Genomic DNA, 25,307 nt, shown 5'->3' with positions numbered 1-25,307 from the left:
AACTGGGTCTCCTGAAGCGATATCTGAGAAAGCGACGAGGTTGCCGGTCTCTGTAGCTCCCGACGGCTTCTACTGGTACAACATGATGCCCTTCGGCACGCGCGAGGCTTAAGAGGCTAATGTTATCAGGGTTGGTGGGACTGAACACATGACATCCTTGCTGGACGTGGTTCAACGCCTTTTGATACCCTGGTGTTATGTGGTATCAGTCCATTTGACAGATGACACAGCTTGAATTGTCTCACTGGTTCTCATTTATCATATGCCAACTACCGTATGGACTACGTAGCTTGTTATGGATGAATTTATATCACTGTATTCTATGTCACGTCCATATACAAATTGTAAGTGACTTGTGTAAGTTTATGAATGCATTTTGATTGATTTTTTTGTGTTGTATTAGAATTGGCAATGAGCGTGGTAATTGGGGCAGCCATACCGGGCCGTGGGGGAGGTGTCGCGTCAGTCACTCAGTGTCATGTTGACGGTTGGAGAGGAAAGGTGTATCGCAACGTTCTTGTCGAGACATGGCGAGGCTCGTACAGGGACTCGCGGGTTTTGTGGTGAGTCAGGTCTAGTTGTGGACAACATCATTAGAAAATTGTAATCCGTTATAATGATAATTTTTTTTGTAATTGTGTTAAGGTTCGTTGTTAAGAATTCTGGTTCTGTGCTTCGGTAAAGCCTTGAATTATGGTGACTATTTCAGCTGTACATAATTTTTTGTTGTACAGATGTATACTATGAAATTGATCATTGTTCTTCCTGCAAGTATTTTATTTTTTCGTTTGCTGTACAATTTTCCAGACTACTCTTAATGAACTGATTCTCGACAATTTACCTTAATCAGTGTTTTATGTTTCGTTTGATTAAGTCTTGCATAATAGAGAGAAGTGTTTACGTTGTTTTGAGAGTTGTTTGGTAGGCCAACTTTTGGAGGCCGTTTTCTTTGGATTTGTGCGAAGTCGCTGAAGGTGAGCGAGATGGACTCCTGGTGAGGATGACCTTGTCGTCCAGCGCCTCCACCCAAGACCTTGTGACTGTTCCCTGTCGTTGGTGACGCCAGAACAACAATAACAGCAACGCGCGACAAAGTCTCTGTTGTTAACTTGGTTTAATCTTGTCCTTCAGCTTCTTAGGATGTGGCGCAAGGGTGGGTGTTACTGGTGGTGTCGTAATCGTGTTTCTGGGATTGGGTAGATTTCCGGGGCTTTAGTAGTGGTTCAGGACGTGGGACGGGACGTGGCACCTGCCTGGCATTGCTTCACATGGTAAGGCTGTGCATCCTAGTGTTGTAGCGACAGACTTGTTGGGTTTCGCTTCGCCTTTATGAATATTGTTCGTTGCCTTGACTGTACACACTTCCTTTTTCCAACTTAAACCCGGGGACATTTCCGGTTCCACCTTGATCGGCAGCCGAAGTAGCCGAGAGTTCCGGAAGTTCGAGGTCACAAAGGGGTCCTAAACCTGGCCCGCCATTTATAAACTCTGGAACAGATACTGCACATGCAACGTCCTCAGCTTGGAGACCCACCATGATATTGTCTTCACTCCTATTGATGATCTCTTGACAGAGGGTGACCCCAGTATGAATTCATAGACTCGGGTATAGTGGCAGCAACATCGTAACAGTGGAACTTTCGAAGCTTCCAAAGATGGCCTGACATGTTTCCTCTTGATCAACAAATTCCCGTTAGCCAGCCAGCCAATCGTATTCCCGTTCCAACTACCCCAGCCTGACCATGATTGAGATAAACTGGGGTGGTAATAATAGAAGCTGGAATGGTAATAATGAGAGGAGCCGGGGTAACTACGTATGAAAATGTAATAGAGTAAGTCAGGTCAGAGCGTGTGTTCTTCACTGTGGTCGCCTGTCACCACAGCTGCTCCGTGTGGAGGCAGATGATCCGTCATTGTAGGGATCAGAGCCCTTTGCCGCCAGGGGTAGAAACCCTGATATATATTAGTGGTCTTTCCCTTCGCACCTGGGTGTGTGACGATCTGGCAAATCGTAAACTAACGGGTCCATGCTAGTGTGGGAGACTAGCCAAAGCAACTGGTGGCGTTCTGGCGTCGATCACTTGGCAGTGGACGTCATCCTGAACGCCGAATTTAAATAGGACAAATTAGAGTGCGTGGAGGGTCGGCCACCAACACCAGAGGGAACCCCCTGATGACTAATGTGAAGAAAAAAAAAGTTGAGCAAGCGTGTACCGCCCCAAGTATGGTACGGGGTAAACTTCGATGTCTTAATTGTACCTTGGTCGTCTTGAGAGACAAAGCGCACATAAACATGAGGTACTTGGGGAAAGCCTGCTGTGTCGGGGAAAGTGTGCGAGGAGTTGTTTGGAAACATGAGGTACTTCGGGGAAAGCCTACTGTGTCGGGAAGAGTGTGCAAGGAGTTGTTTGGTTGGTGGGCTGGGTCTGACGGTCGGCAAGCCACCACTTACACCTGCGACACTTTTTTTTATTTTTGACTGTATCAAGTCCCTGTACAATAATCCTTCTATCCAAAGATATACGAGTAGAATTTACATAAATGAACAAGAGAATAGGGTGAAATTTATGTAAATGAATATGAAGATAGGAATAGAAAGTTGTTGCTGTGTCAATGTGGCATCAACACCACAGTGCCCAGGGATGCAACTGCGAAAGAAAACGATGTCGATCAGGGTTGAACTTTTCAGTTGGGATCACGCTCCAGGTTCGCCGTAATGATGAACAGTTATATGGACGAACAGATTAAGATCTCCGTCAGTTTATAGAGAGACGCACGAGACTACTACTCCTCCAGAAATATCTGGTGATGGTGGGGCGCAGATAAGGGCTTGGGAAGGGATGGTAATTTGCAGTTGTCTTTTGACAACTTTGTTAGATCAGAGGTTCCTCGGGGATTGCCGACAGAATTTATCGCATTCGTCTTCCTTGGGAGTGAGGTTGAATGAAAATGAGGATGTGATGAGGAAGTAGTTTAGTGAGGAAATAGAAATGATAGAAAACACCCCTGCGCTGGGGCTCAGTTGCCCGATGCTCAACCAGACCAAAGCAAAAGCATCCACCTCCTGAAGACTTCACACAAGCACGAACGATCTCAGGTCAGAAAGTTATCGAAAAGAAACTTCAGTACCATTCTCCAGAACCAAAGTCTACGGAATCGCTTTTTAGACTTTTTTTGGTCGATAGCTCGTTTTTGGTATTGCAGACTTTATCCGGGCGAGAAACGATGGTAGACACTCTTTAGCCCGGAATTCTACTGTGTAGGCAGTTTTGCAGAGGACTGATAACAGTGAGTCCTCCACAGATGTTTCGTTACGAGGGAGAGGAGCCTTTCTCAAGGATAACCATAATTTCGTTCAATGTAGACCTATTTATGGCCTCCCGTACTGATTCCTCAGCTTGAAAGTCTTGAGATCTGCTTTTCAAGGGTATTAAATGCTTACCCGTCTCAGTGGCCGCGGTGGGGAGAGCCTCTAGTGTTGGCACGTTACTCAGGATTTTCCAGTGATTCGTTATGTTACCATATTCCAAGAATCCCTGGGATTATAACCCTGCAGCTTCCAAGACAGCTGGCGTCTTGCTGTTTCTGGGAACGAGAGCCTTGCTGATCAGGGCAGTTTTGTTCTCCCAGTCGAGGACTTGAGCCCCAGTCATCTTGGTGGGAAGAGAGAGTCATAGATGATTCGTCTTCCCCCTTGAGGTTTTCAGCCTCACTGGTCTTTGAGTCTGGAGCCTCGACAGCGACTGGTGTCCCACTACTCCTTGACAGATTCCGTATCATTCTTTAGATAAAGAACCTACCGTTGTGACTGACTATTCTAATCGATTCTTGGAAATAAAAAACTGTGGTAGGAGCCCCAATGGTTTGGCATGGATGTAGAATGTGTATGTAACCATTAAGAAGATTACTAGATATAGATGAAGCAGGTATTTAACAGGACTCTATTTGTAATAGGCCATTTAGACACAGGAAGGCAGCTGTCGCGTATGTTCAAGGTAAGGTCATCATTCGATCTGTGGGCATCAGGTCAGGGGTGATCGAGCTGACATACCAGATGAGGTTCGACTACACTCGATGCTCCGTGCATTTTGCTGCGTATCATACAAGCTGTCTGTACCAATGCCTGAAGTCTGAAATCCTACTGTTGAAAGCAACTAACACTATCGACTGATTCGTGTGGATGAGCATCGTCGAGATGTTCCCATGGATTTCGTGGCAGTGCTTTAAGGCTTTTGCAAAACGCTCCGCCACATCGTTCGTTGCTGGATGGTAAGGAGGTTCAGAAGCAGTGTTCACTGTTCCTAAACTTCTAGAAGGGGCGTTGTCTAAAATAGTCCTTCCAGTCAGTCTGTGGCAAGGGATCATCATGAGCTCTCGTGTTTTGACTTGAGCTGTTGCAAATTTGAACAAGAATTATCAACTATATGCGTCCACTACCGTGAGATATGACTGACCAGTGAAGGGGCAAAGATGATCCACACTGACACGTTGTCAAGGGTACTGTGTGACCCCCCCCCCCCCCCCCAGGCATGTGAGCGAATCGGCGATGGGTTATTCCAGTGTGAGGAGCAGTTGTGACTGGTCAGGTTGCCGGTCGTGAATATGCAGAACTTGCTTTCGCAAGGCGGGTGGACCCACATGGCTAGCAGGTACTCACTCTCATAGCACACCCTTGTTGCTTAGGTGGTTCTGACCACACGGTGAAGTATGGTTTGAAGTCTTTCTGGTTGCTGAGTAATTGTCGTCCAGCCATGCATGACTCCGTGGAACACCGTCTATAGCACTAGATCTTTCAGAGCCTGGTGAGGTTTGATTCGAGCTGTGACTTCAGGTGTGTGTTCTCGGGTGCGCCATTACGGGCACAACTTAGGTGTGTGTGTTCTCGGGGTGCCGTTACTGGCTCAGGTCAGTCCGTGTGTAACTGAGTGTTTTGGGCTCTTTCCAGTGGATGCACTCGATATTTTGTAGCTACGTATTTTCATCATTATTCATTAATTAGATTGTACATGATTTGCTGTAAGTGAAATATTCATGTATCATATGCAGAGCTGCATGCAGTTATAACTGAAGAGACATGAGAAATCCTTTCTTAAGATAGATTATCAAAACTTTTTGCTTTATCTTCACACTTTAGAGCTGAAATAATTATGATAGATGCCAAGATTTATATTGTGGAAGCAACATTTAAGTTTAGCTTTAGCATAGAATGTACACTATAGTAACCCAACTTATTAGCACTCGGAGAATACTTTACTATAGCTAACCCTTAAGATAACACTATTTTCTGCAATAATAATTTTGCCCATTTTCTTTTATCTTTTCGGCTATTGTTGCACGCCTTCTTGTCTTAAGATTATTTACGTCTAGAAATATTTAGTTAAGAAGCTATACTCGCAGGTTTTTGTGTTTCCTCAAAGGCTGCAGATGGCATCTATTTTAAAAGGGAAGAGCGATGGGCATTGTATTTTTTTTCATTGGCCATGACACTGGACGTGGCTACACAGGGATGGAAATGGTAGATTACTACGAATATATATATATATATATATATATATATATATATATATATATATATATATATATATATATATATATATATATATTAGAAAAGCGGTCACTGACAATAGTATATCAAACTAGTGCCCACAAGAGGCCATCGTGAGCACACTTATATTCTCATTATTTGAAGGCACACATACCCATAGCTACAACGAAAAAATGCCTCGCTTTTTCAGTTGATATTTTCTTTTACCTTCCAGCCAAATACTGCTTTATAGCCACAACAAATACAAGCTGCAATTGACCTCTTTTATCTTTGGCCCGATAAATGACACATAGATACTAAGACCGAAAAATCATGATCCCAGACTCGACCGTAAAACTGGCGACATGCCCTCTTATGTTACATTATTATATTACATTATCATATTAGTTGGAATATGCGCGCAGTTTTAGGTTTAACAGTCCTGAGTTCACACGGAGAAAATATAGAATAACTCCATAAACTCCAACAAACGTTTGGGCATTATGAGGGTTTCTTCATCGAAAGAGGAACTTTAATGACCCAGTTGGTATGAATGATATATAGTATTCTTTTCGTCTTCCACAGGTCGCCCGTGTCCCTCTGATCTTCCCTACGGTTGCCTTACGAAAAAGAGATGTTCATAGGAACCACTATTCTCTGCACACAGCCATTATAACGAACCATCAAAGGTCGTGAAGCTACACCAACACATGGTAAGGATGATAGCCCAGTGTAGAACATTTTACTGTTTGATAATCATCACTTTTCCTTGGATGGCCGACACCTCTTCCCCTAACCAAAGATTCGCTCCCTCATAATTACCATCACTTCGGTCTTCAGCTGAGAGTTCGTCCTTTACATATTTCTAGGTATACTGACACGGACACGTGTTTCATGATGAAATTGATTATGTTATCATATATATGTTGAGGCCCTGGTCTCTGGAATTTTCCATAATTCTTCTTCGTTTTCCCTATGTACTGTGTGCAAGTTAGGTATGCTTTTGTGGCGACCCACTCTCGCTCCACGAAGTGTTACCTTACTCACAACGTCTTGAATTTGTGGTAGGTCACAGCGGCCCTCTGACATCCTTCTTCGATGTTCGGCAAATCGAAAGATGCCTCTCTAATGATGACCTAACCTTTCCATTAGAAGAGCCGCCCTCAGTCCACCTGCATGGAGAGGTCAGAGCTTGCGACGTTCGGCTTCGACGACCTGGCCTTCCTGCCTCTTGTATACCGAGTATCACCTTAGTCAGGCAGTTGACTCGCTCTAGCCAAGTATATCACTCTATTACCTGAAGTCTTGGCGATGTGACATCAGACTCCAGCCACCCTTTGGGCTCGTCCAACATCAGTAGTCCCTACACGACTCCTGACGTTTCATCTTCCTGGCAGATTTTATTGTGCTGCCTTATCTCCGACATCTGCCTTCAGCAAGACTCGTATGGGAAATCGCCTCCACCCGTCACAAGCAGCAGCTGTAGCAACAAGGGACCAACGGCCACGCCCGCCGCCTTCCTGTAACACAACCACAAGCAGGCAGCCGCCGTAGGCAGTGTAGCGGGTGTTCTGGTTGGCTTGTTGGATTAGTATAACTGCGAGAGGGGCACGGTCCAAGACAAGTTAAACAACATTGCTTTATTGGTTAAGTTCTATAAAGTTATATAGCCTAACCACATCGAGATACTGGAGGTGCAGGATTATGGTGCTGAAGAGGTAAAGGTATGTTTAGTTATACGATACAGGCTTCGCAAGGTCCTGAATGCTGATGAGGATACCAGGATGAAGCAGGAGCAAGGGGAAGTGCCTGCTGCCAAGTCTATGTAGAGGTCCTGTAGGAGGTGGGCGTAGTACGTACCAGGGTTCGTGCAGTGTGCGGCGGCTGCCGATTTGTGCTTGGGTTGCTGGAGTGCTGCTGGTGTTGTTACAGCTGCTGCTCGTGACGGGCGGATGACATGTCCCAAGCGAGTCCTGCTGAAGGTGGACATCGGAGATGAGGCAGACAGTGAAACCTGCCAGGAAGATGGAATGTCAGGAGTCAAGCTGAGTCAGGTTTTTGAAGTCGAATGTCGCAGGCTCTGACCTCTGTCCGTGCTGATAGACTGGGAGCAGCTCCTCTCATGGAAAGGGTTAGGTCATCTATAATTACAGCGACATCTTTTGATCTGCCACTGTCGAACTTCGAGTGTGGATATCAGGTGCGCCCGTGGGCTGTCGGGGTGTCGTCAATACGGTGAGTCGCTGCATTTCCATGCATTTTTTCAATGAAAATTAGAAATATCCGTTTTAATAAAATATTGCTTATCTTCTCATTCTCACTAAATATCCGTAGAACTGTCGGCGGGGTCATAATATCTGGTACTCGTGTTCCCCACATAATCATCTCTCGTAACCCCACCAATCGCCTATTTCCTTTTTATCATCATTTCTTTATCAGACATTTTCTTCCCAGAATTAGTTTCATATAGCTCAACAGCAACAACCATGCCAGGACCTCATGATTTATTTCTTGTCCTAAACCAGCTAAGATATCCCAACTGTACTCTACTGCACCAAGCAGAAATTAATCGTGGGATTTTATAGATTTTGTTGATCCTTATAAATCATTTTCATTGTTTTATGTCAGCCCCAAGATTTTCTTTACCTTCAGCAAACTGTCCACTAGCGAGTTATTTATTTTCGTGGAATAGGATAAAAAGAACCCAAATTATAAGGTGCAGCTTTGATATATTCTGCTAAGTCTGTACTAACAGATGATATGAACTGTCAATATTTGTAGGGACAGTATCATAACCAGTGAGGTTAGGTCTCTTGGTGTAGCGATTAGCATTCCTGAATGCTAACCGCTACACCAAGGGAGTCATAATGAAAATGATGAATGCAAATTAAGGGAGAGCGTGGAAGTAGGAGTTGTATGGACAGGAATGAATGAAAATTATCAAGGAAGAAGTAAAGAAGGATTTGCTATTATGCTATCACCGAGAGTATGGGAGAGTGTCAAAAATCATGGATGAAATGGATCAAGAATTGTGTGGGTGAAAGGAAAGATTGGAATGTGTATGTATATGGCTATGTATATATCTGGCTGTTAATTTGAAGACAGTGCAAGGTAAAGGTGAAATGAAGTATTTCTGTAGAAATTTGAATGACTCTATAACTGGCTTTGAGTTGGAGAAGAAGGTGGCTGAAATGGTTGATACAAGAGGGATGTGATGAAACTGAAAGGTGAAATGTGATGAAATTGGCGAGATAGTTGGTAAGTAGGGAGTACCTGAAGTAAATGAGAATGAAAGTAATCTTGTGGATGTCTGGCTGAGAGGGGTTTATTCCTTGCAAACACCTGCAAGGTAAAGGTGAAATGAAGTATTTCTGTAGAAATTTGAATGACTCTATAACTGGCTTTGAGTTGGAGAAGAAGGTGGCTGAAATGGTTGATACAAGAGGGATGTGATGAAATTGAAAGGTGAAATGTGATGAAATTGGCGAGATAGTTGGTAAGTAGGGAGTACCTGAAGTAAATGAGAATGAAAGTTATCTTGTGGATGTCTGGCTGAGAGGGGTTTATTCCTTGCAAACACCTGTTATCAGCACAAGGTAATCCACAGGTAGACATGGAGGAGAAATGGTGGAAGAGAAGAGCAAAAAGGTTGACTGTCTATGTGGAAGTAGATGAAGGTCGAGAAAGGCTTTGCTGGATGCTAGAGCTGTGAAAGGATTCTTTGGAGACTGACCATTTTGCAAGTTTATTCTCATGAGAAATGGGACCCTGTCTGCAACAGATAATGTGACTGCATTATGCACCTTTGTAATGATTTTCTTCATACCAGATTAAGTAATCAAGTCTTTACCCTGTTTCCCAATTCTGATCTCACTTGCTGTTATCATTTCTTGTATGGACCAAAGAAAACTTATCTAGGTTCAAGAAAAAAACACTTAAACTCTCTGTATGTACATTTACCTCAATCACCAAATTTCATAATTTTATATCAAAATCTTAACATGATAATCTTAACCTGATAATTTATGAAATCAAATTAATACCATTATGGAACAATCCCCATTTCAAATGTACATAATATAGATTTAATTTACATCATATGCTTTAAAGGGAAAAAAAGTTGATGGATAGATGTTACAGACAAGAGGAAGACAGTATGCACCTCCAGTACAATAAAGAGGGGCATAAAAACTAAGTAGACTGGGTTTTATGATGTTTTAATAATTTATGTACAAACAGCATTCAGCTTCTTTGTAAGTACATTACTGATACAATAGATACACAGCCTAAAATGGCTACAAACTCATCTTTAACAGTCATCATTTACTACTGTGCATGGAAATTTCAGTAAATCATAAAATCTCATTGAGAACATGAGTAGTTATATATGAGTGTCAATTGAATATCCATCTTTTATTGAAAATGTAAGATTATATCAAACAATAATGTTAATGATGGATTTGCTAATCTGGGCACTTTTATTTATGTGGTATACATTTCACACATCCATAAATACTGTATACAGTTATGTACTAGATATTGATAAGTATAATGAAATACAAATCTGATTCACTAGGGTTAAATCTACAATGATCAGGAAAACACATAAGGGCCTTTTTTTACTATTCATAAATGACAATTATGGCACATTTTATAAGGAATCCAAATCTATTTTGATATTGTGGAAAAGGGACTAAAAATGCTTTGAGCCACAACATATTCATGTAAACTTACCAGTAATCTAAATAAAACAAAGCACATTGTCTACTTCTGCAATATAAAACTAACATTATCTGATAATCACGTGGGGAGAACATACATGAAAAATCAGTACACACTGATATATCCAACAAATGGGAAATAAACTGTATTCATTCTCATGACCACTTCTTACTGCTCAATACGTTTAGGCAATAATATCATTATGAAGAATAATATCATCACAATTTTCAGTGGCCCAGTGATAATTAGTAAAATCACTCCCCATGACCCTGTTACCTGCTCTATGGAAACTCTTCAAGGGGAAAAGACATATTGTCCATGACGATGACATAACCTGCCTATAATTTGGTTTAACACCATATCTCTAAACTACAATAGCTTAGCCATTCTAAGAACATTCTATTGTGATACACATGTCAAAATTTCAGTACAATTCCAAATGAATCGAATATGTAGTAAATATCAATTTATAAGGGGAAAAATAGTTTTTATTTATCTTACACTGTCATTGTATTTCACAGTATACCTACAGTACTATCATATTTGAAAATGCATGAATGTAATGACATGGGGGTTTTCTGCCTGTTCTCAAATACATATATATAGATACTTGATTGCTGTCTCCTGTATTAGCAAGGTAGTGCCAGGAAACAGAGGAAGAAAGATGCATCCTCTCATACACACACACATATATATATATGAATAAATAGAATTATGAATATATATATATATATATATATATATATATATATATATATATATATATATATATATATATATATATATATATATATATTTGTTGTTGTTCGCTGATGATACAGCGCTGGTGGCTGATTCATGTGAGAAACTGCAGAAGCTGGTGACTGAGTTTGGTAAAGTGTGTGGAAGAAGAAAGTTAAGAGTAAATGTGAATAAGAGCAAGGTTATTAGGTACAGTAGGGTTGAGGGTCAAGTCAATTGGGAGGTGAGTTTGAATGGAGAAAAACTGGAGGAAGTGAAGTGTTTTAGATATCTGGGAGTGGATCTGGCAGCGGATGGAACCATGGAAGCGGAAGTGGATCATAGGGTGGGGGAGGGGGCGAAAATTCTGGGGGCCTTGAAGAATGTGTGGAAGTCGAGAACATTATCTCGGAAAGCAAAAATGGGTATGTTTGAAGGAATAGTGGTTCCAACAATGTTGTATGGTTGCGAGGCGTGGGCTATGGATAGAGTTGTGCGCAGGAGGATGGATGTGCTGGAAATGAGATGTTTGAGGAAAATGTGTGGTGTGAGGTGGTTTGATCGAGTGAGTAACGTAAGGGTAAGAGAGATGTGTGGAAATAAAAAGAGCGTGGTTGAGAGAGCAGAAGAGGGTGTTTTGAAGTGGTTTGGGCACATGGAGAGGATGAGTGAGGAAAGATTGACCAAGAGGATATATGTGTCGGAGGTGGAGGGAGCAAGGAGAAGAGGGAGACCAAATTGGAGGTGGAAAGATGGAGTGAAAAAGATTTTGTGTGATCGGGGCCTGAACATGCAGGAGGGTGAAAGGAGGGCAAGGAATAGAGTGAATTGGAGCGATGTGGTATACCGGGGTTGACGTGCTGTCAGTGGATTGAATCAAGGCATGTGAAGCGTCTGGGGTAAACCATGGAAAGCTGTGTAGGTATGTATATTTGCGTGTGTGGACGTATGTATATACATGTGTATGGGGGGGGTTGGGCCATTTCTTTCGTCTGTTTCCTTGCGCTACCTCGCAAACGCGGGAGACAGCGACAAAGTATAAAAAAAAAAAATATATATATATATATATATATATATATATATATATATATATATATATATATATTCATAATATATATGCAATTGAGTGGGAGATGTATAAAAGAAAGAGACAGGAGGTCAAGAGAAAGGTGCAAGAGGTGAAAAAAAGGGCAAATGAGAGTTGGGGTGAGAGAGTATCATTAAATTTTAGGGAGAATAAAAAGATGTTCTGGAAGGAGGTAAATAAAGTGCGTAAGACAAGGGAGCAAATGGGAACTTCAGTGAAGGGCGCAAATGGGGAGGTGATAACAAGTAGTGGTGATGTGAGAAGGAGATGGAGTGAGTATTTTGAAGGTTTGTTGAATGTGTTTGATGATAGAGTGGCAGATATAGGGTGTTTTGGTCGAGGTGGTGTGCAAAATGAGAGGGTTAGGGAAAATGATTTGGTAAACAGAGAAGAGGTAGTGAAAGCTTTGCAGAAGATGAAAGCCGGCAAGGCAGCAGGTTTGGATGGTATTGCAGTGGAATTTATTAAAAAAGAAAAAAAATATATATATGTATATATATATATATATATATATATATATATATATATATATATATATATATATATATATATATATATATATTTTTTTTTTTTTTTTTTTTCGCTGTCTCCCGCGTTTGCGAGGTAGCGCAAGGAAACAGACGAAGGAAATGGCCCAACCCACCCCCATACACATGTATATACATACGTCCACACACGCAAATATACATACCTACACAGCTTTCCATGGTTTACCCCAGACGCTTCACATGCCCTGATTCAATCCACTGACAGCACGTCAACCCCGGTATACCACATCGCTCCAATTCACTCTATTCCTTGCCCTCCTTTCACCCTCCTGCATGTTCAGGCCCCGATCACTCAAAATCTTTTTCACTCCATCTTTCCATCTCCCATTTGGTCTCCCACTTCTCCTTGTTCCCTCCACCTCTGACACATATATCCACTTTGTCAATCTTTTCTCACTCATTCTATCCATGTGACCAAACCATTTCAAAACACCCTCTTCTGCTCTCTCAACCACACTCTTTTTATTACCACACATCTCTCTTACCCTTTCATTACTTACTCGATCAAACCACCTCACACCACATATTGTCCTCAAACATCTCATTTCCAGCACATCCACCCTCCTGCGCACAACTCTATCCATAGCCCATGCCTCGCAGCCATATATTATTGTTGGAACCACTATTCCTTCAAACATATCCATTTTTGCTTTCCAAGATAATGTTCTCAACTTCCACACATTCTTCAATGCTCCTAAAACTTTCATCCCCTCCCCCACCCTATGATTCACTTCTGCTTCCATGGTTCCATCCACTGCCAAATCCACTCCCAGATATCTAAAACACTTCACTTCCTCCAGTTTTTCTCCATTCAAACTTACCTCCCAATTGACTTGTCCCTCAACCCTACTGTACCTTATAACCTTGCTCTTATTCACATTTACTCTCAGCTTTCGTCTTTCACAAACTTTACCAAACTCAGTCACCATCTTCTGCAGTTTTTCACCCGAATCAGCCACCAGCGCTGTATCATCAGCGAACAACAGCTGGCTCACTTCCCAAGCTCTCTCATCTACAACAGACTGCATACTTGCCCCCTCTCCAAAACTTGCATTCACCTCCCTAACAACCCCATCCATAAACAAATTAAACAACCATGGAGGCATCACGCATCCCTGTCGCAAACCAACATTCACTGAGAACCAATCACTTTCCTCTCTTCCTACACATACACATGCCTTACATCCTTGATAAAAACTTTTCACTGCTTCTAACAACTTGCCTCCCACACCATATATTTTTAATACTTCCACAGAGCATCTCTATCAACTCTATCATATGCCTTCTCCAGATCCATAAATGCCACATACAAATCCATATGCTTTTCTAGGTATTTCTCACATTCTTTAAAGCAAACACCTGATCCACACATCCTCTACCACTTCTGAAACCACACTGCTCTTCCCCAATCTGATGCTCTGTACATGCCTTCACCCTCTCAATCAATACCCTCCCAGTAACAAAGTAAAATAATAGAAAAAAAAAAAAATATATATATATATATATATATATATATATATATATATATGTATATAGGCGTGGGCTATGGATAGAGTTGTGCGCAGGAGGGTGGATGTGCTGGAAATGAGATGTTTGAGGACAATATGTGGTGTGAGGTGGTTTGATTAAGTAATGTAAGGGTAAGAGAGATGTGTGGAAATAAAAAGAGCGTGGTTGAGAGAGCAGAAGAGGGTGTTTTGAAATGGTTTGGGCACATGGAGAGAATGAGTGAGGAAAGATTGACCAAGAGGATATATGTGTCGGAGGTGGAGGGAACGAGGAGAAGTGGGAGACCAAATTGGAGGTGGAAAGATGGAGTGAAAAAGATTTTGTGTGATCGGGGCCTGAACATGCAGGAGGGTGAGAGGCGGGCAAGGAATAAAGTGAATTGGATCGATGTGGTATACCGGGGTTGACGTGCTGTCAGTGGATTGAATCAGGGCATGTGAAGCGTCTGGGGTAAACCATGGAAAGTTGTGTGGGGCCTGGATGTGGAAAGGGAGCTGTGGTTTCGGGCATTATTGCATGACAGCTAGAGACTGAGTGTGAACGAATGGGGCCTTTGTTGTCTTTTCCTAGTGCTACCTCGCACACATGAGGGGGGAGGGGGATGGTATTCTATGTGTGGCGAGGTGGCGATGGGAATGCATAAAGGCAAACAGTGTGAATTGTGTGCATGGGTATATATGTATGTGTCTGTGTGTGTATATATATGTGTACATTGAGATGTATAGGTATGTATATTTGTGTGTGTGGACGTGTATGTATATACATTGTCTATGGAGGTGGGTTGGGCCATTTCTTTCGTCTGTTTCCTTGTGCTACCTCGCAAACGCGGGAGACAGCGACAAAGCAAAATAATAATAATAATAATAATAATAATAATAATATATATATATATATATATATATATATATATATATATATATATATATATATATATATATATATTTTTTTTTTTTTTGATTTTCCAAAAGAAGGAACAGAGAATTGGGCCAGGTGAGGGTAGTCCCTCAAAGGCCCAGTCATCTGTTCTTAACGCTACCTCGCTAATGCGGGAAATGGCAAATAGTTTGAAAGAAAAGAATATATATATATATATATATATATATATATATATATATATATATATATATATATATATATATATATATATATATATATATATTATTATTATTATTAGCAAATAAGCAATTGACTCACTCACCAGGTCCTCTTATCCTCAAGAGACTGCATACTCGCCCCTCTCTCCAAAACTTTTGCTTTTACCTCCCTCACCACCCCATTCCAAAACAAATCAAACAAGCATGGTGACATCACCCATCCCTGCTGCAGACCGACCTTCACTGGGAACCAATCACACATCTCTTCCTCCTTGTACACATGCCTTACACCAAAAATAAAAACTTCTCACTGCTTCTAGCAGTTTCCTCCCACACCATGATTATACATATATACCTTTCTCTTTCCATACTTAATGGCCACACCTTGCACTATGTTATCATGTGTAAAGCACCAAAACCACAGCTCCCTATCCACATCCAGGCCCCACAGAACTTTACATGGTTTAACCCATATGTTTCACATACCCTGGTTCAGTCCATTGATAGCATGTTGATCCCAGTATACCACATAGCTCCAGTCCACTCTATCCCATGCATGCCTTTCACCCTTCTACATGTTCTGGCCCCAGTCACTCAACATTTTTTTCACTCCACTTTTCCATCAATTTCTGTTTGATAAAGATAGATTATTATTCTTTATTATACTTTGTCGCTGTCTCCCGCGTTAGCGAGGTAGCGCAAGGAAACAGACAAAAGAATGGCCCAACCCACCCACATACTCATGTATATACATACACGTCCACACACGCACATATACATACCTATACATTTCAATGTATACATATATATATATATACATACACAGACATATACACATATACACATGTACATAATTCATACTTGCTGCCTTTATTCATTCCTGTCGCCACCCCGCCACACATGAAATGACAACCCCCTCTCCTCGCTCTGGGTTTTCATTGTAATCTTGAGTAATTCTAAAAATTCCAAAAGATAGGGAATAACTGTTGAGGGTTTGGCAGAAAAAAAAGCTTGTATCTTTTTTTCTACAGTATTTGACATGGCTCAGCCATTCTGTCCATGAAGCTTCTGCTGTGATGCATGTGTGGGTCAGGTGTTTGCTTTGAAGAATGTATGTGAGAAATACTTAGAAAAGCAAATGGATTTGTATGTAGCATTTATGGATCTGGAGAAGGCATATGATAGAGTTGATAGAGATGCTCTGTGGAAGGTATTAAGAATATATGGTGTGGGAGGAAAGTTGTTAGAAGCAGTGAAAAGTTTTTATCGAGGATGTAAGGCATGTGTACGTGTAGGAAGAGAGGAAAGTGGTTGGTTCTCAGTGAATGTAGGTTTGCGGCAGGGGTGTGTGATGTCTCCATGGTTGTTTAATTTGTTTATGGATGGGGTTGTTAGGGAGGTAAATGCAAGAGTTTTGGAAAGAGGGGCAAGTATGAAGTCTGTTGGGGATGAGAGAGCTTGGGAAGTGAGTCAGTTGTTGTTCGCTGATGATACAGCGCTGGTGGCTGATTCATGTGAGAAACTGCAGAAGCTGGTGACTGAGTTTGGTAAAGTGTGTGGAAGAAGAAAGTTAAGAGTAAATGTGAATAAGAGCAAGGTATTAGGTACAGTAGGGTTGAGGGTCAAGTCAATTGGGAGGTGAGTTTGAATGGAGAAAAACTGGAGTAAGTGAAGTGTTTTAGATATCTGGGAGTGGATCTGGCAGCGGATGGAACCATGGAAGCGGAAGTGGATCATAGGGTGGGGGAGGGGGCGAAAATTCTGGGGGCCTTGAAGAATGTGTGGAAGTCGAGAACATTATCTCGGAAAGCAAAAATGGGTATGTTTGAAGGAATAGTGGTTCCAACAATGTTGTATGGTTGCGAGGCGTGGGCTATGGATGGAGTTGTGCGCAGGAGGATGGATGTGCTGGAAATGAGATGTTTGAGGACAATGTGTGGTGTGAGGTGGTTTGATCGAGTGAGTAACGTAAGGGTAAGAGAGATGTGTGGAAGTAAAAAGAGCGTGGTTGAGAGAGCAGAAGAGGGTGTTTTGAAGTGGTTTGGGCACATGGAGAGGATGAGTGAGGAAAGATTGACCAAGAGGATATATGTGTCGGAGGTGGAGGGAGCAAGGAGAAGAGGGAGACCAAATTGGAGGTGGAAAGATGGAGTGAAAAAGATTTTGTGTGATCGGGGCCTGAACATGCAGGAGGGTGAAAGGAGGGCAAGGAATAGAGTGAATTGGAGCGATGTGGTATACCGGGGTTGACGTGCTGTCAGTGGATTGAATCAAGGCATGTGAAGCGTCTGGGGTAAACCATGGAAAGCTGTGTAGGTATGTATATTTGCGTGTGTGGACGTATGTATATACATGTGTATGGGGGTGGGTTGGGCCATTTCTTTCGTCTGTTTCCTTGCGCTACCTCGCAAACGCGGGAGACAGCGACAAAGTATAAAAAAAAAAAAAAAATTTAAGGGATATGTATTTTATATTTCTCTTATATGCTGTTATATTTCAAAATAATCCTGCTGTACTATCATAGTTGAAATGATAAGGGTGGACAAAATATGCCCCAATTAAGTCTTTCTTGGGTGAAAAGAAAAAGTAAGAGAAAAAGAATGAAAAAATTAATTAGGCTTTGCAGGTGTTTGCAGATCTAACTCTCGTATGGAAGTTATAAGAACAGAGAAGGATGAACAAAGGAGAATTCAACAGCTTCACATGGATGAATCATGGTATTCTAAAACTGAACAGCAAGAAATGAGTGACACTTAGAGATACAGGGAGAAACTGCATCTTAGCACTATTGAACTTTACTAGTTACTAGGTTACTGCCTCTTCATTCTGAGATACTGCACAGGTCTGATCTAAGGAAGAAAGCTTCTCCACTCTGAGATATTGCACCGGTCTGATCTAAGGGGGGAAATAAGTTGAGAATGAGAATAAATAATAAAATAAAGAAGGAAGGAAAGTTAGGCAAAGCAGGATTGTCTGGGTAAGAGTGAATAGAGTTAGAAGTTTATGAAACAATCAATTATGGAAGAAGAAAGAGAAGCCAACAATACCTTGAGGGACACCCATGTTGATGGAAAAAAAGGGAGAAGTTCCTCCGTCAACAACTACTGCAGTGCCCTTAAAGGTGTCATATGCCATGACAAAAGATTCACTTAAGTCATGAGAGAGGAGGACCAGACCTGAGTCACAAGGGAGAGATCACAAATGGACCTCATAGTGCAAGACAGTATTTTTGCACAGAAAGGAGTGAGATTCCAATTGATGCACAGAAAGTAGGGAATGAGATTCCAACAGTAAGGAAAAGTGGGAGTTGCAGAGATCTTCAAAGATTCTGGAGACAACAGAAGCTGGGGCACTGGACTGATGGTGTGAACAGTTAGAATGGTCTCCTTTCTTAGGGATGGGCTGCATCAAGATATTCTTCCATGAAGGAGGAACAGTCTGGAATTCTTTAGACAAATGAAATGTGTGAGCTAGAATCACTGCTAGCTCAGAAGTATACTCCCTATGGAGTATACCTCTGTGTGCCATCTGGGCCATACACATTTCCCACTTGGAACTAAGAAAATGCTTAGAAGATATTGCACAGGAAAATATGAGATGGCACACGTCCAGTGAGAGTAGGACAAGACACAGAAGCATAGAAAGTCCCAACAAGAGTGGCATTATCAGGTCAGAGGAGGAGATAGCATGAATTACACAACATATTGGAGATGACTTTAGTTAAGGACCAGAAAGAGTTGCCAATATGAGTCATCAGCACGCTTTCTTTTCATGAAAGTGTGTTGACTACAAATAAAATTTTGTTAATGATTCTGAGCAGAAATGAAAGAAGGGTGGGTTTCATGGGAAGGGAAGTTTAATAACCTGATATGTTCCATCCCTGATGCAACAAGTATCGGAGTATGAGTGATGAAACCCTGATTCGGAGAAAAATTGGATAGAAGGGATGTAGGACTCTGAGGTATAATCAATAAAATCAATAGCAGTGGACCCATTCTACTTCAGTAGAGTCAATCTAGCTCACAATCCTTATGTATACCAACAAAATGTAAAACTTTTTCTAATAGTAATGGACTTTGGTCTAAGAAAAAAATACCACAGTATTTATTTCTCCCAGAAATGTATCAGATGCTCCCAATTTACATCTTGTACACAGGCCTCCAACATTATCAAGACAAGCCTGCTACTTGCTTCATCTATATCATACCTAACTTCCCAAGAGACTTCTTGAACTTAAATGGCAAGAACTGCCCTTGGGCCTTCAGCTTTCAAAGGTGTTACAATAGTTGATGGATGGTTTCAGAGACCATGAAGAAGATTTCATAATCACCAACATGCTTGGATGCAGGGAAAGTTTAAACCTGATGGAGAAAGCCAATGTACTGGTCCATGTTCCAATAAATAGCCGTACATGTGCATGCTCCAATCAGCTTGTCAGCTGATCCTGACAAGCTGATTTCATAGCTGTAGATGATACATATTGTTTCATGCACAACTATAATCATTACCACTGTTTCATTTAAACTTTCATGCTCTTTCATGTTCCACACTGAGATCTGCCTCATGTTTCCAGAGATGCAAAGGGCTGTCTCATTCTTTCAGTTTCTCTTCCTCTATCTTCTGCTTACAAAAAGACATCTCATTACTTGGAACAAAGTTCTTTTAACCTTTAGAAGTCAGGAGTCATCAAATGATGACTTTTGTGGCAGGTGGTATGTATCATCCTATGAGCTCTAAGTTTTGTGGGCTTTGTTTAAGTCTCCATCAATATTTTGATAGTTGTAAGGGTGTTAAATGTTATCTTGTCACTAAAGGTGCATTCTACACACTCTGAAAGTAATTCTGAAGTGTGAATACATATGTATAAATGTAAATTTGTAAATATGCAAATATGTAAACAATATACAAAACAGTGATATGTCATTACGTTAACATATGAGGCTCATCCCAACACCCCTTTCATGCCCCCTTCCTCCACCACTCCATTTCACATCCATCAGCAGCAACATGTTCTTCACCACTATACCAAGGCCATTTCAGTGATATGCTATAACTTTATGTGCATCATGAGACTAGCCCCCTGCTTTAAGTCTACCTTTTTTCCAACATCCCTCCACCAAGATACCATGGCCTCTCAAGTTATGTTAGCTTATGCATCTGTGCATATCCTTTACTTTCACATTATTTCTTTCATTCCCTAAAAGGATACAAAAAATTTTGAGGACCTAAATCTTTGTCCAAGTCTGCCATTTAAGAGTAAATTTCCTTCACTCACTTTGAGTCATGGGGTCCCTTATAGATGGCAGTATTACCAAATGCAGTTTTGTACATGCTGAAAATAGTGGTTACCATTTTACCAATTGCAGCATAAAGTTAGAGTATCTGTGGTATTTTTTCACTCCTAGGACAAGTGTTGTGGCGGCCACAGGCTACTTCTAAAAGTTTCTTGCAACTTCATTGTTTGGCTTGTTCCACTCATCCACTCTTTTCTGATAAATGACATCTTAACCATTTCCAACTTAGTTTCTTGTAGCGCTTATAGAAATTCTATATAGTTGCAGGGAGCTTTATAAATAATAAAAGGCATGCTGGAGATAAAACTGAATATCTTTTACAAAAAGTCAAGGAAAATTTCCCTCCTCCACCTCCAACTGAAATGGTTGCTGAGTTAGACAAGTCAGAGGGTGACAAAGATATCCCTAGTGTCCTTCTCTTTCCCTCCCAGTAACCATTATTTTCCCAAGCCCATCATCACATTTTCTGGCAAATTTGAACTGAGTATTGTCTAAATCAATAGTTGTGTTTTAAGTAGTTCTTGGTCATAGATGTTGCATGTATATTCCAAGAAAAGTGCTTAAAAAGTAACCCAAATATATAATGGGTTGTAGCGGTGAATGAAAAATTTTGTACAATGACAGGTTTATCAGAAACATAACCTCACCATTATGAGGCTGATGGGTGTATTTATGTGCATGTATAATACTTTTTTCTTATTATTTTGTTAGCCACATAGCACCAGAAACAAATGAAGAATGGCCTCATTTACTCACATCCCCACTCTAGCAGATATGTATAATGCATTGAAACCGGAGCTCCTTATCCACAGCTTAGCCCTTGAAATTTCTGTGGTTTATCCTGACCATATCATGTACATCTATTCAGCACACAAACAGCACATCACCCCCTGCAGACCACATTGCTCCAATCCCTTGCATGCCTTTTACCCCTTTTGCGTATTCAGGCTTAGATAACTCATAGCCTCTTTCACTCTGTCCTGTCACCTCTTTCTTGGTCTCCCCACTGCCCTTTCCACTTATGAAATGCATGTCTTCTCAGTCATTCTCTCTATGTCATCTCCTCCACATGTCTTGACCATTTTAGCCCTCTCACATATAATCATATTAATAATGAAAATAATAATAATAATAATAATAATAATAATAATAATAATAATAATAATAATAATGAGCTTTGGTTTCGATGCATTACACATGATAGCTAGAGACTGAGCGTGAACGAATGTGGTCTCTTTTGGCAGTTTTTCTGGCACTACATCACTGAAGCAGGGGGTAGCAACGCTATTTCCTGTGTGGTGGGTAGCAACGGGAATGGATGAAAGCAAGCAAGTATGAATATGTGCATGTGTGTATATGTGTATGTGTGTATGTGTATGTATGTATATGTTGATATGTATATAAATGTATATGTGCGTGTATGGGCATTTATGTAAATATATGTGTATATGAGAGCATGGGCCATTCTTTGTCTGCTTCCTGGTGCTATCTCGCTGACGTGGGAAACAGCAATTAAGTATAATAATAATAATAATAATAATAATAATAATAATAATAATAATAATAATAATAATGGTAATAATAATAGGAGTGTGTGAGGCACGCATGGAATAGATGTTTTGAACCAGAGCAACTCAACAGGCTGAACCAGGACAAATGAACAGTCAGAAGAAACAACAGAAAGGTCAAAGGAGGCTTTGGTCTGGTGCATTACATATGGCAGCTAGAGAGTAGATGTGAGTGAATGTCATTTCTTCATCTCTTCCCATCACTATCTTGATATGGCTGGAAACACTGTGAATGTGTGAAAAAAGAAAATTATAATTTCTAATTTTCATGGATTCTACCTACAGGTGATGATACTGTGAGTGAGAAGTCATCTCTGATGAGGCTTTATCATCATTAGCAGAAAGGACATAGGACAGTACAGTTGAGGTACCTCCTTAGACTCCATCTTAACCTGTACCCTCATGGAGCACAAACTTGAAACAGCAAGCATCTTTTAGAAGAAGTACAAGGGTGACTTAGTAATGATACATATGTATGTATATTATCCCCAGGAATAAGGGAGAAAGAATACTACCTATGTCTCTTCTGCATGTTACAGAAAGCGACTACAGGGTGGGGAGCAGGAAGCTGGAAATTTTCCCCTCCCGTGCAACTAATTTCAAAGAATAGGAACAAAGAACAAAGCAAGGCGGGAACTTTTCCTCAAAGGCTGAGGCTGAGTCATCTGTTCTTGGTGCTACATCAGTAAGGCGGGAAACAACAAGGAGGTATTATTGAAAAAATATATATGTATGTACAGGGTATACCTTTTCTAGATTAATTCTGAAGGGATCAAAGTCTCGGAAGAAGGGAACTGAATAATTTTCTATATTTCTGTAACAATTTCTTTGCCTACCATCCCATTTCCCCTGGGCATAGGAAGGAAATAATACTACAACCATACCTCTATTAATGAATCCTCTGGGAACAAAGTTAAAATGATAAAAAAAATGGGTAAAGCCACTTGAATCTAAATATGAGGGCTTGTTTATACATTAATGTCATGAGTTCATTTAAGAGGTTGGTTGTGGTGGTGGTGGTTTGTCATGATTATAGTGGTAGTACTGGCTGTGTTGATGATGGTACTGTTGACGGTTGACAATGGTGGCAGAGGTGGTGATGCCAATTTGGTGAATCAGGAATGGAGTAGGAGTAATGCAGTGATAAATTAGTGCTAGCTCTTAAAAAGTAAACAAATGGCGAGTGTCATTTTGATTCACTATCGTACTTTGGTACTTTTAATGTGTATACTTTTTTCTACATATGAGTATTCAAATTATCAGGCAATATAAACTTTTGTTCGTATTTAATTATGCTTATTCAATGTTGCTGCTTGTAGTACCCCCCTTTAATCCTAAAACACATCTCTTTGCATCCTATGTTATATTCTCTGGTAAAATATTTTCTGAGCAAAATAAAGCCATGGAATACATCCACTTCATTAAAAGATATGTGGGTGTACTCTTTTATCTCCTGTGTATTACAGATGAATATGAGGTGTGGAAGCATGGGGCTGGATATCCTTTCTTTTTGTGTAAATTTTCTAAAAGTGGGAACAAAGGTAGGGATTTCCCTCAGAGGCTGAATTGTCTGTTCCTGATGAAACCTTGCTGAGGCAGAGAAGGCAAGAAAACATGAGATGTATGTATCTATATATGTATGTATAGCATATATTACCTCTAAATTATTTCTGAAGAATTCATTTTCTTAATGAAAAAAAACAAATTTAGTCAGAAAAGTTCTCTTTGTTGACAAATATTTTCTACCCATTCCACCCCTTTTAATTTCTTTATATTCACTCAATTATGTTATGAACTGTACAGTTTATAATTATCAAAAAGTTCAAGCATATACAGGAATTTGTAAATCAAATTCCTCCAGTTTTTCTAAGAGGATACATGAATCAATAATGCATCTTGCATTCTCTGACTCAAAAGCTATGATAAGGTGATGAATTTGAAAAATGGCTGCTGTCTCACCCTAATTTATCTAAACCAACGGGAACAGTATGGTGGTTTCATGGCTCTATACTTGTATTCTCCTGCTATTCTCTGTAGTCTTCAACACTAACTTGACTTTCTGAATTCAGTGAATGACAGCCCACATCTCATAACAGCTACCTTTTCTTTCAGGCATGATGATGTAACACCAACCAGGCACCTGCCATTTCCATTAGGCATGAGGAGATGGGATTCTCCTTCTTTTAGACAACTGGCAGAGCAAGACCACCAGTAATGATGATGTTAATCTCATTGTGTCTAGAGTACTGTCCTACTGTAATAACTTGAAAGCATATTGGCCATATTTTACTTCAGTAATAACTTGTCACAAACTGAAGCAACAAAGCACTTGGAGAGATTCAATTTTGTTACGGCAGACTATAACAGGAACTCAGTCCCATCTACAATTCAACCCCAGCTATTCATTATTTACTACCATTCCAACAGGCATTCACATATACTTACAGTAAAAGAGGCTTTACTCTTTTTCAGACCTTTGTCTCACTACCTATACATTCTTAATTACAGTTTCTCTGCCTTTTTTTTATAACTGTTAAAATTATTTTGCATATTCTCATTCTCTATTTTATGATTACAATCTTCCTGCACTGTGCTTGGCCTTACAAATACAAAAATGAAGAGGAAATATGATCACACAAGGTTTACATCAATACCACATCAAACATCTGAAAACAGAGTAATATCCTCCTAATAATGTGCAATATCAAGTTAAGAGTGAGACTGTAAAAATTAGAGAGATTTTACTGTAATGCTACAATGTAATGTTTCAGTTCTAAGGCTTATCAAGCTTTCTTTGAACACAATTACTAATGAAGTTCTAGACACAAGGCCACAAACATTAGGATGTTTCACCACACCAACCCTTATCTATGTATGAGATATACTATCCTAATATGATCCCCGAGTGACTTTGCACATGGCTCAGTAAGGAACTGAACCTGGCTCTTCCTAACACCAGGCAGAAATGCTAATCAGCCACCTAGGCAGGTACAGTGTTGTTATGCTAACTTTAATCAAAATATAATCCACAACTGCCCAAAAGATGTCACTAATATTCACAGTTCTATGAATGTGATAAAAGAAAAAATATGTAAGTAAATATGAAATTCTATACAGACAAAATCTCATGATACAGATAATAATATGACTGTTACTAAGACTACATGATCAATCTGAATATTACTGAACAATATGGCCTTCATATATGTAATATTAAATGTCTAGTAATGCATGATGATAA

The 25,307-nt window shown here is 40.3% G+C and overlaps 1 long non-coding RNA gene across 3 annotated transcripts in view; it reads left to right on the top strand.

The window, feature by feature from the left end:
- LOC139764182 (uncharacterized) overlaps nucleotides 1-25,298 on the top strand; it is a 33,286-nt gene extending 7,988 nt beyond the window's left edge. The window contains exons 2-5 of one of the 3 annotated variants that reach the window (XR_011716321.1): nucleotides 6,110-6,237; nucleotides 22,352-22,433; nucleotides 22,606-22,774; nucleotides 24,179-25,298. This is a non-coding gene — a long non-coding RNA (uncharacterized lncRNA). Of the gene's footprint in view, nucleotides 1-455; nucleotides 564-6,109; nucleotides 6,238-22,351; nucleotides 22,434-22,605; nucleotides 22,775-24,178 lie in introns of those variants that run through there. The other 2 variants (XR_011716322.1, XR_011716323.1) reach the window with 2 other exon arrangements.
- Nucleotides 25,299-25,307: the final 9 nt, after the last annotated feature.

The sequence above is a fragment of the Panulirus ornatus genome, chromosome 48 (assembly GCF_036320965.1).
Source record: "Panulirus ornatus isolate Po-2019 chromosome 48, ASM3632096v1, whole genome shotgun sequence".
NCBI classification, from domain to species: domain Eukaryota; kingdom Metazoa; phylum Arthropoda; class Malacostraca; order Decapoda; family Palinuridae; genus Panulirus; species Panulirus ornatus.
Note: the sequence above shows the minus strand (reverse complement) of the source record. Positions and strands in the feature narration are given on the sequence as shown.